Source organism: Mytilus californianus, unplaced genomic scaffold (genome assembly GCF_021869535.1).
Source record: "Mytilus californianus isolate M0D057914Y unplaced genomic scaffold, xbMytCali1.0.p SCAF_7, whole genome shotgun sequence".
Taxonomy (NCBI): domain Eukaryota; kingdom Metazoa; phylum Mollusca; class Bivalvia; order Mytilida; family Mytilidae; genus Mytilus; species Mytilus californianus.
Window position 1 is genome coordinate 9591598 of NW_026262723.1, and position 12425 is coordinate 9604022.

Here is a 12425-nt window from a genome sequence, read left to right on the forward strand (position 1 = left end):
GATAATCAACACGATCGATATTTATGGGTTATCAGTGATAAAGCATAGAAATATAACCTAGTTACTTTGATATTTACAGTAAATAGGATTACAGTTTATTTAGTGTAAATGAGTGTTCATATCTATATTACAAATTGTAACTCAAAATATGATAATAAATGTAATAGACATAATCAAATTGTTAGATACATTTTGACAGAATGAATAGAAATATTAACTCATATATGTTACACATTTGTTCCTTCACATGATACAGTATATACATGAATAAAGTGTATTTTATACTGAACTGTTAAAAACGAAAACAACACGTTATAAAGTTTATGCGGTCGAAGCTAATATTTGAAAGCCAAGGATCATGTCTGACAGTGGCGTAGCATCAGTGTAGCATTGCAAGTATGTGCTTACAAATATTTTAACAAACATATTTTTTTCAGTAAGAAATTTAATTTATAATCGCTCAGCTTCTGCATGTTCCAGTATCTATGCGGAAACAGTTGAAGAGCTGTATAGTCAAAAAGTACATAAGAAATAGCCAAATTCATCTAAGGTTATCTTTGCCCCTAGGGGAGTTGAAACCTTAGTTACTTTATAATTTCGAAATTTATAAAATGGTTTAAAAAAACTGCATGTCTTCATTTTTCTACCGTGATACAAAATATAGATTGTATTGTCAAACAGAACAAAACGAGTAATACTTAAACATTGTTTTATCATAGGTAAATTATAAAGATAATTGAATGATTTTTATAATCATGAAATATTTTATCCTTTTAAAACCGTTTTTTTTTCAATATTCCTTTTCAAAAGGATCTCTGTTGATATTCATTACGTCACAATTCAATATACTCATCGGTCTATTGTCCTTTTCAATTTACCTATCGGTCCATGGTCCTTATCAATATACCCATCGGTCCATGGTCCTTTTCAATATACCCATCGGTCTATCAATTTAGATTATTTAAGACAGGTTGAACATACCAAATTGAAATTCAAATTCATAATTCGATGACAACTGTCAACGTCATGACAAAAAGGATAAATTGACAAAAAGACAAACAGCAGTACACATAACACAAAATATAAAACTAACCCCACCAAAAACTGTGTTTTTTACAAGACCCACATGATCAACGTTGTTTCTAAGATACTAGCTCACACGTTAAAAGTCTGTAGTAATATGTTACTCTACCTGGACACATTATCCAACTCCGAGCAAACAGTTGTTGCTTTTATTTCAAAATTCCGATAAGCAGTAATTTTAAAGCTTATATTTTGTTTTATTTTGAGTAAGAACTAATTCTTTCATGATATGCTGCGTAACTACTTAAAACATGGTGTTAAAACATAGTTAGACATTATGTTTGAAAACATCTTTACACTAAACGTTAGAGAAAATAAATGCATGCTTGTATACAGGTAGATATTTAGGTAAATGTATATAATATGTCTGCCAGAGAAACAAAAACAGTTACTATTGAGGTTACATGAAAGATAAAGAATTCCCAGAGCTAGAACAAAGGGGCTACATGAAAATAAAATTGATTGAGTTTGTAACATGAATGTATCTGTATTGTTACTGCTCAACCCTTTTGATGCATCCTTGACTTTCATCAATTGAAACAGTTTAAAGATTCTCCGATGTAAATTAGATGAAGGTCAAATTAAAACATCGTGTTGAACGGTAACCACAACTTTTCATGTGGTCACTATCGTTGTAAACAACATTATGATGCGCAGTTTGTTTTCGTATAGATACAAAACATGTTTTCTGTAATACATACATAAAGCAAAATAACATAGTTAGTGGACATAAAGGTGTTTGCTATACAGAGTGTGGAGCGGTTAACTATCTTTTCTGGCGCGAAACACTCCCCAACCTGGGACAGTGGTGAAAAAGCACAAGATAAGAAAAAAACTTTGAAAATCAGTTATGTCTGCCTCATATCTTCACTTAAAGCTTGCATTGACAAATAAGGGTCGAATGAGAACAAATCTGTACGACAAAAGAGATAATTACAGCTTTTCAGTTCTATGTAGCAGCATTCCTGCCAGTTAATACGATATTCTAGAGCTCTAGAACTGTCATAATTACCTTGATAGAGTGTTGCTGCCTACTGAAAAGAAGTTATTAATGCTCAGTTTTTAGTTTCCTATGTTGTATTTTGTAGACTGTTGTTTGATTGTCGGTCGTTTTCGTTTTTTGGCGTGGCATTGTCAGTTTGTATTCGACTTGAGTTTGACTATTCTTTTGCTACAATGTATCGTCCGCCTCTCTTGTATGAATGATGTTATGTGCATTTCATTGATATATTGACACGGATTTCCATGACATCGTGACAATGCTGAATATTTACATGGCGTCCGAACATTACCTTATATTTTAGAGTATCACGCCCTGTTCTTGTTTTAACAAATTATCATGCAGTAGAATAAACAGAACATGTACAAATTGCCGATAACATGCACTATAAAATACAATTGTTTGGAAACAGTAAGAATTAATGAAAGCACAAAAGAACTAAAGAACTTTCAAATATATTCAAATAATTTAATTTTGGATGTAACACGTCTTCTGATTGGCTGACGTTGTTTTGTTTATCAGCTCTTAGACATAATTTCGTCATGTGACCGTGACGTCATCAACGTTTTTTCATGGTTTACTCCGGTTTAAATGAAATTTAGAATTAAATTATAAGAAATGACAGTAATATTGTTTCTGTCTATTCGAAATAACATAAAAAATGTGGCGCAGACTTTAAAATAACCCGCTACGCAGGTTATTCAGTGTGCACCACATTTTTTATGTTATTTCTTCATATACAGAAAGAATATTACAGTCATTTCTTAAATATTTCTTACCATATGTTTATCTATCTTTGGAAACATTTCACATTGTAATCTACTTTTAGATATACTAAAGAGATCTCATACGAGCACTTTATCTTTTGTTATTCGTGCTATTCAAGAAGGGTCCATTTTTTGCAGGGGGAATAATGACTCACGGAGAAAGAGAGATTCATTTTAGCTGTGAAGGTATAGATGATGGCGAATGGTGTTGGCAAGAGGATGATGGTTATTGGTGGATAAGCGATTGCAAAAATGGCGTGTGTTTGGGTTTTGATGGTCCTGGAAATGGAAATGCGTAAGAAATCAATGTCTTTTTTACATTTAAATTTAGGTTGGCTGACTTGACTTGTACCCTTCGAGAGATTAATCTGTCACCTAATCTAACATTGTACAACAAATTGTAGCTTTGATGCTGGTTCCATGATCACTTAGTATCCAATTAACATATTTCTATAAATTCAATCTTAAGTTTTCTACTAACTGAATTTCAATTCACAAGGTTACCGCAAACTTCAATTTTTTTTTAATTATCAAGAAATAACATAAAAATGATACCACACAAGAGGAAGTCTGTTTATTCCTCAACAAATATATTCTGATGACTACTGATTGGTTGGTTCAGGAGCTCTAGTGCAGTTTGGTAGGATTCTTGCATTATAATTTTTGCTGTTCTGTTTTCGTTAAATTATGTACAGCGGATACTGGTTCCAATTTGTTTGTTAGAGGTTATGGTATCTTCTATTTGAATACAGATACCTCAGTGATATATAGAATAATATTCTCCCCGCCGATTTCGTTTTGATGATGTTGTGTCCAGACAAGCACGATTAACGAATACCGTGCGAAAAATATGGTATTCACTCTTGCTCACCTCTTTTAGAACAACTGTATTTGATGCTTGTGTTGCCGATCTTTATTTTTGAAACATATGGTCGGCAATCCAATAAAAATAAACACCCCTCACATGTAAGCATCATAACTGCAAGAACGTCGACGTAGGGGGTCCTCGTTGTTTTGATTATTCCTGAATACAGCTACATATGACTTTGAATGGCAGGAACAAACAATAAATAACATTCAAATCATCTGATTGCAGCTACATATGACTTTGAATGGCAGGAACAAACAATAAATAACATTCAAATCATCTGATTGCAGCTACATATGACTTTGAATGGCAGGAACAAACAATAAATAACATTCAAATCACCTGATTGGAGCTACATATGACTTTGAATGGCAAGTGCAGGAAAAACCAATAAATAACATTCAAATCATTTGAACTTTGTGTATGAATTATGTCATTCCTTGCTCGACTACACTGTTTACACATTTACAAATGAAATAATTTTCGTCTGAATTGTTTTGAATTTTGTCATGTCATATGGCCTTTTTTAGCATACATTATGGTATAAGTTTTGCTATTCAATGGTTGAAGGTCGTACGGTGATCATGACTATTAATAAATTAAATCTACACCACTTGATATCTGTATTGCTGTCTTCTGTTGCACTAAAGGTGAATCTTCCTATTTTTTTTATTAAGACAATTATAGAACATCTTTAATATCTTTTGTCGGGACCTTGACAAAAAGTAAGGTTGGTATTGTAATTTAAACAAGATGTTTTTAGTTGGTGAAATGATTACTTTTTTAATAGTTGTAACAGACGTTGAGATTTCGGTAACTGCGATTATTCATAGAAAGACACTTTGTGTCCTTATTTTCCTTTTGTGATCTGATGAGTCAAGAAATGTTCAACTGATGTTTACAGTTTGTTTTCATGTTGTACTGTCACAGAACTTTCCCAAGTAAGGATAAGTTTTGCGCTCGAAACATGTTTCACCTCTTCATTTTCAAATCGTTTTAGCCCGTATTGTGATCAATAGTTGCTTGATCGTTTTAGCCCGTAGTGTGATCAATAGTTGCTTGCAACCACACAAATTATGTCTTTTGGATAGTTATCACACACACAAATGTATGTCACAACTATGATTAAGAACTACACATTATCAGTTCTATTGCTCGAAAATCGAGAACCAAAATAAAAACTATAAAAGGAAGAAAGAAGACAACACTGTAGAAAAATGAAGCCACAAAAAGGCAATTAAAAGTTCACAAAACACTGCACAGAAAATTTAAGATTAAGGAAGACGAACTCCGTAAAATATTAGAGATGAACGCATGATATCTCAGAGTTTAGGGTTTTTCTGTTACAATTGTGGCATCTGTTGTGTTGCTAATTTTAAATAGATAGTCGGTGGCAAGTAATATTCACTAATGTGACAAAAGTTATGTTTTAATGATATTTTAATGTATCACAAACAAAAAACACTTATCATTTTTAAAAATGCATCCATTCTAGATGTACCAGCATTGCGGACTGTCTTAGCTACCGTGGTAACTGTTGTCACTGTATAGATGGTCGTTGTAGTTGTCATGTACGTAATATGGTTACCATAAAGAAGTTGAGTGGGCTAATGAAGTACGCCTGACGTCGATATTGCATAGACATTCATTTTTCAACACCTAATAGCAAAACAGCCATATAATTTTGTATGCAGATGTATTTTTGAGACAGAATAGAGCATGGAAGCAGGGGATGTGTCAAAGAAACAACAACCCGACCAAAGGGTAGAAAACAGCCCAAGGCCACCAATGGGTCTTCAACGCACCGAGAAAATTTTGCATCCGGAGTAGTGCTTCTGCTTTGCCCTCAACAATGATAGTTTAACAAAATCGACGCCATACTAAACTCTGAAGCATACAAATGAATCAAATGCAAATGCATAAAACGAGTTGTAAGTTAATCGTCAGTGTGACAACTGCTTAATCACACTAAAAAAAGCTGTAAGAATATTTCAATTCTGACAGTACGTGTAATTTGTTTATATTGCTCGCCCTTATATTTAATTATTACTTCCTAAGAATAAATATACAATTTGAAATATGTTTAAATGTCTTAAATGACAGTATGCTTAATTCTATGGATTTCTGTAATTCTGTGGAGTTTATGTACCCAGTATTACTATGAATATCGGGGATGTCCAATTATTTGTGAATCTTCTAATGTATGAATAATTTGGCATTCTAAAGTGACTACAAAATGATACAATCAAAATTTTAATTGGGCCACGTAATTTCCAGAAAAATTGTCAAATTAGTTCCCTAGGTATTATGGTTATTTTGTTTTGAAGATTTATGAGATATTGATCTTTTCATTTAATATACCGATGATTTGATTGATTGATTATTTGCTCGTGTTTTTTGTGCAGAACTATTTTAATGTAAAATCACGTGTCTTTGATCGTGGAACACTGTCATTAAGACTTAACCTATTTTTCAAGTAACAAATGTAGAAACTAATATTTTAGGTACACAAAAACGGTATGAAGAATTAACAACGTCATAAGAAATTGATTTCCAATCAAATAGTCTTATGTTATATGATTTTTTGTACAACCCTTCAGATTTTGAAGATTTTGTAATCCACTATTTATCATTACAGAGATGTAAGAAGAGGAGATTTTCGGACCATAACAAGACCAAAGAAAGCTTACCGTAAATGTTAAAAAATATTTTCAAACAGTATTTTTGTATCATTACAAACACAACTGTTTCCGTTATCTACATATGTTTTATCATCTAAAAACGAATAGATACAACTTATCAAACTGATCAACAAGACGATAATGTACGACTTAGTGTGAATATTTCAGACTTGGCCTGAACACTAAGGAAATAAACGCATCATAGATACCAGGATATTTGAGTTCTGTTCATAAATAACATTCTACAAAACTATTCTTCGGCTATCTTTAGTCGTTCATTTTCATTTACGACGTGGAAATTTGTTCTACATACTCGAGATTTGATCAGCATGTCTCAATATCAGAATAATGAGATGTGTTTTGATAGATAATGAGACAACTAACTAACAGACCAGAGTACATATATGTGAACACTTGCTGGTTACCGTTTGACATGTTTGTACCTAGATCAGCTATATATTCTTTACTTGGTGAAAGTCTACATTTACCAATTTTGAATTATAATTCAATTCGTGTTTGATACCCGCTGAATAATATTATATCTGTTTTTAGTTTTAAAATAGGACCCATTTCAATATCATACGTTATTACATTGGTAGCATTGAATTACATTGATTTCCCAGTCAAATAAAAACCGATAATTTCACATGTGAAATAAACGTGGTTATTTCACTCTCTGACGTCATACAACAATAGGCGTTGTCAAGACGTCGATAACGTCGGATCAAAACAAATTGTGAATGCGTAGAAAAAGATAAAGCTCCTTAAATTTTGTACATTAATTTCATTAAAAAAAGCCATTTGCCAATGTAATAAAAAGAATAACTAATCAAAGAATTCAAATATCGAAAAATATTCAACTCGTGACCGAACAACACTGATAATTAACTCATGCGCTACGCGCATTCGTGAAATAATGTGTGGTTCGGTCACTCGTTGAATATTTTTCTCTATTTAAATTCTTAGATTAGTTATTCTATAAATAATAAAATTGAAATGTGTTATTGAAGTGTTTTAGTTGGTTTTTTTTGTGCTCATTATCGTTCTGATACCTTATTTTAGTTGATTGTTTGTTTTTTATGTTGTGTCGTTACAGCACTGTAAAAGGTTATTCGATAGGTCTTTATTAAAGGCATTTTATACCCCACCGGATACACGTTTCGTCTATTCAGGACTCATCAGATCCAAACTAATAAAAATAGTTGGAAGGCCAAATCAATAAAAAAGTTAAAAAAAACGAAAAAAAAGTTCGAAAAAGTTGTGAGATATATGCAGTTGGTTATCAACTCGTTAGTTTTCTGTTTAGTTTCCCCAATATTTTGTTATTTCTTGCCCTTTAAAGCATACTTTACATATCGGTGTGGTTCATTGTTCAATATCTTACGGTGTTTTTTTATCTAGTTCCTTTTAAAATTTCATTATTACCGATATAAATCATGCTATGGATTCATTATTTTCGTTAGTGGATTGAGACAAATTTGCATTTTCGTGAATATTTGACTCGTGTTTTTTGTCCAAGTTAGCATACAAGCCTATAGAAAATTTGTTATTCGTTGAACATATCATTTGTTTTTTGTTAACATGTTCCAATGCAAGAAAAATTCGTAGTATACAGTAAGATACATACTGAAGACGACGAATGTTATAACAGACTTTGGAGTATCGTTATATAAAGGGAATGTATACATTATTTTAATATATCCCACTCATCATAAATTTAATATAGTGGGTAGATATGAACATTCATATGTCTTGTGTAGAACACATTCATTTCGACCAGTCTGCACTGATACGAAACTGAATACGTTTAAGGGACTATAATTGAATACCCATGTGACCCTTGTTTATGTAAACAGAGTCCGTTGGTTGTCCACTTCCCTTAAACTTAATAGCATTTACCTTTCTTTTTTTTCAACATCGTCTTTTTTTATTCTTTGATAAGTTTGATATACATGTACAAAATGTGGTTCTAGTTTTAAAAGCAAGACCTAATCTATTTTTTCACAGTAAAGTCTTTTTAAAGCATAACTCAGAAGATTGATTGACCAATCAAGTCCAAGAAATTGTCCCACAGCATAACTTTTGATAAACAGGGCGAGTACAAATTCAAAACAACCGTCTACAAAACACTCTTTCATTGACGTATACACCAATCTCCTTTCATTCATAAAGATTACGCAAAAACAATATTAATACAAACGAGTGATGACCTGCGCCACTACAGAAGGGTTCGAAGTTTCTTGCTACCCTCATACTGTAATGAAAGTTATGACGAAAAGGAACATGAAAGTAGTTTATAAATTATCAATATCAGCAATACTCCAATGCATTCTACGTATTATAATAATACGATAAAATATAAATACATTGTATCAGTTCATCACAAGAATTTATGCTATCATTATCCAAAATATATCGTCTACCAAAAAAGTAAAATCACAAAAATACTGAACTCCGAGGAAAATTCAAAAAGGAAAGTCCCTAAGTAAATGGCAAAATCAAAAGCTCAAACACATCAAACGAATGGATAACAACTGTCATATTCCTGACTTGGTACAGGCATTTTCTTATGTAGAAATTTAGCTTGAAAAAAGTCTCGAAAATCTGAACTGGTTGAACCTTACATTTTCTTACAAAATAATTAAAATTTTGCGATTTCCATCTAGCACAAAACGCCATTGCAACATCTTTTGAAAGCTGAATTATATGCTATTGTTCCACAGCACGAACGCTCCAATGCACGATTCAATACACCATTGCAGCATGTGTTGTAAGCTCGATCATACGCTTTTGTTCCACAGCATGACCGCTCTTTTTTGTGGTTCAATACATCATTGCAGCAGGATTTGTATGCTGGATTATACGCAACTGTACCACAGCAAGAACGCTCCCATTTATGATTTAATACACCATTGCAGCAGGTTTTGTAAGCTCGATCATACGCTACTGTTCCACAGCACGAACGCTCTTTTATGTGATTCAATACACCTTGACAGCAGGTTTTGTAAGCTCGATCATACGCTACTGTTCCACAACACGAACGCTCTTTTATGTTATTCAATACACGATTGCAGCAGGTGTTGTAAGCTTGATCATACCATCTATTTCCACACACAGCTTGAAAGTTAAAACACATAAACATTACAATGTGCACGTAAATGTTTGCAGAACAATAGATAATAATATTAGGACCAACTACAGCACCTTAAAACAAATTCAAATTTATCCATGCTCTTCAAACTCCCTTTTTTCATAAAGACTTGTTATGATATATGAGAGGTTCAAATTTGAAATACCTAGTCATTCACATGGTGTTCGACCTAGCTGCTTGTTCATAATAAAATACAAAATGGATACGGAGAATGTTTCTAAGAGAACAAACCCGACCAAGAGCAGAAAACAGCCCAAGACCACCGACGGATCTTCAACGCAGCGGGAAAATCCTGCGCCCGGAATCGGGTTTCAGCAGACTGCTACACAATATTGTATTATAGTTACGCAAAATGGACGCCATATTAAAATCCAAAACATGCAAATGAACCTAGTTAAAAAAATCGAAATTTAGCCCAATGATCTTGATTTAAAATACAAAAAAAAAACGTTACGTACAGACATTACGAGAACAAAACTGGTGTTAACGTGATATTATTTATAAAGTTAGGCAGGAAATAATGTATGAATACCAATCGTCACAACTTGGTCGATTCCGTTCCTAAGGGGTGTAGTGGAATGACCTGGGGTTGCCAACCGGTCTGAACAGGGTCTATTATACAAACAATGTGAGTAATTGCAAGTGATTATTTTTAGTGACATATTGTATTAACTTAACAAACGTACCTGCTTGGGTTTTCTCTATCAATAAGAAACATATCAGTAAAGCAGTGAAAGTTCCTTTGCAATTTGCCATTTGTTTTCTGAAAAAAATAATTGATTGCTACCGATAATCAGACTCGAATTAACAGTTATATGTATTATCAGTATAATTCTCAAATATATAAATACATAATTTATTGAATACGTAAATAATGGAAAAACATTAACAGAAAAACAATTCCCACAGGCTAGGGATGTAAGAGGCAGGTTGCTCGCTCACAAGCATGATTCGGCCCTCCATATTTTATGTGTGCCGGTCCAAAGTCAATGGCATGTAATTCAGTGGTTCGCGTTGGTTGCTGTCTGTAAGATTTGTTATTTGTTTGTTGTTTTGATATACACCAGGGTGTTAGATTTGGTCATATCGGGACGTTTATTCGCTGACTATACAGTATGGGTTTTGAGCATGTTGGTAGTCCTTTAGGTGACCTTTAGTTGCTTGAAGTCATTTAATTGGCTAGGTTCTGTCTTATTGGAAATGAGAATAAAGAATTGAAATAAAATACAGAATGTGCATTTGTCCGAATATCTATCCATAGGTACATAAATAGGCTTATTAAAACAATATTTATAAACTCTGTGATAGAATATCAGAATAAATTAAACGAAATACATTGTACAATAATCTGCAAGAAACGCCTGCCGGATTAAGTATGATTAATAATACGTAATTCGAGCCATCAAACTCTTTAGACACCAATAAAATTATATTCAATTGCTGTCATCCGAAATATGCATGCAATATTTGCCACTGAATGACTTGCATTAAAAAAAAGTAACCATTAAACATTCATTCAAAGTTAACTTTTTATAGCTTGAGAAAGTAATTTGTGTCCATGATATAACAGATAAACAAATATTTGTATACATCATTAACTTTCGGAACTTTTTGCTCAAAAGTTTTGATAAAGATTAATTTTCATGAGTTCATGTCACTCAATCTTTTTTTTGTGTTGTTTGTTTTTTGAGGGTTTGTCTTTCGTCTTTTTTCTGTTGGCATTGTAGTTGACAACTGTCCATCCATTTTTTTTACTTTGAAGTGTCTCTAGTTAAATGAACATTACATCTTACTCAAGTACGTTGTTTGATACAAGTCTGTATATTGTTGTACTTTCTTATATCATATACATGTATATATACATTCAAATCATTAAAATTAAAAATAAAAATAACATTATAAATTGTTTGCGTCAAAAGCTCTTTACTGGACAAATCATGAATACTAAGACAAACGATATTTGAAAGCCAGGGATGTATAAACATTTAAATACGTGAGGAGCGTATGAACTAAAGTGACATAAAAAGTAGCCAAATTCACTTATGTAATCTTTTTGTTATGAAAAACAATATTTTTTCGTTAGTTCCAATGGTGATTGGCTCAATTTTATACATGCTATTTGTGCAATAACTAAAATCGAAAAAAATAATAAACATGTTAATATTGACGAATATAATATCAATTCATATCTCATGTGTGTACTGTTAAATGTAATTGTATTCATAATTGTTGTATTCTCTTTCCTTTGTTTTCCTGACCTTTAACACGAAAAATTTCTACTTTTCTCGATTTCTCAGCAGATAAACGTAAACAAAATCAAATGATGCATATTTATTACATATAAAATTAAGATATTTGAAATGAAATAATTTACCTGATTTGCTTTTGAATTTCGAATGACCGTTTTTATATTTAGCATTTTCATATAAAGTCAGATATAATATCTATACATGAATATGTCATTAAAATAGTATTTATGTTATTAAGTGTTATTATATATTTGAAACATATCGCAAGTGGCAATTAATCATGTTCTGGAAACAAATGAGAACTGGATGGTGATGTTTATCTATGGATTTAAATTTAAATACAGACTATGTTTGTCATATGTTTTTATTTTGTCTTAAATAAAACCAAATACATATTAGGCATAATGAAAATTAACACGTTCTTTCACGCTGCTTTGGTAAGTTGGATTATGTCAAACGCTGAAAAACAACGTTGTACATGTTATGATATAATATATATAATAATACGGAGCACTTGAGATCACTCCCGGTTTTTGGTGAGGTTCACTCACATCAATTTCACATGAATTTAAATTTATGTGAATCGCACGTGAAATTCACGTGAATTTCACCTCAAACGAGCTTAT

The 12425-nt window shown here is 32.2% G+C and overlaps 1 protein-coding gene across 1 annotated transcript in view; it reads left to right on the forward strand.

Moving 5' to 3' along the window:
- Positions 1-1735: 1735 nt before the first annotated feature.
- Positions 1736-12425, forward strand: part of LOC127709114 (uncharacterized) — a 113329-nt gene continuing 102639 nt past the window's right edge. The window contains exon 1 of the transcript XR_007985505.1: positions 1736-1818. The gene's annotated coding sequence lies outside the window, so the exon portion shown is untranslated. The remainder of the gene's footprint in view (positions 1819-12425) is intronic.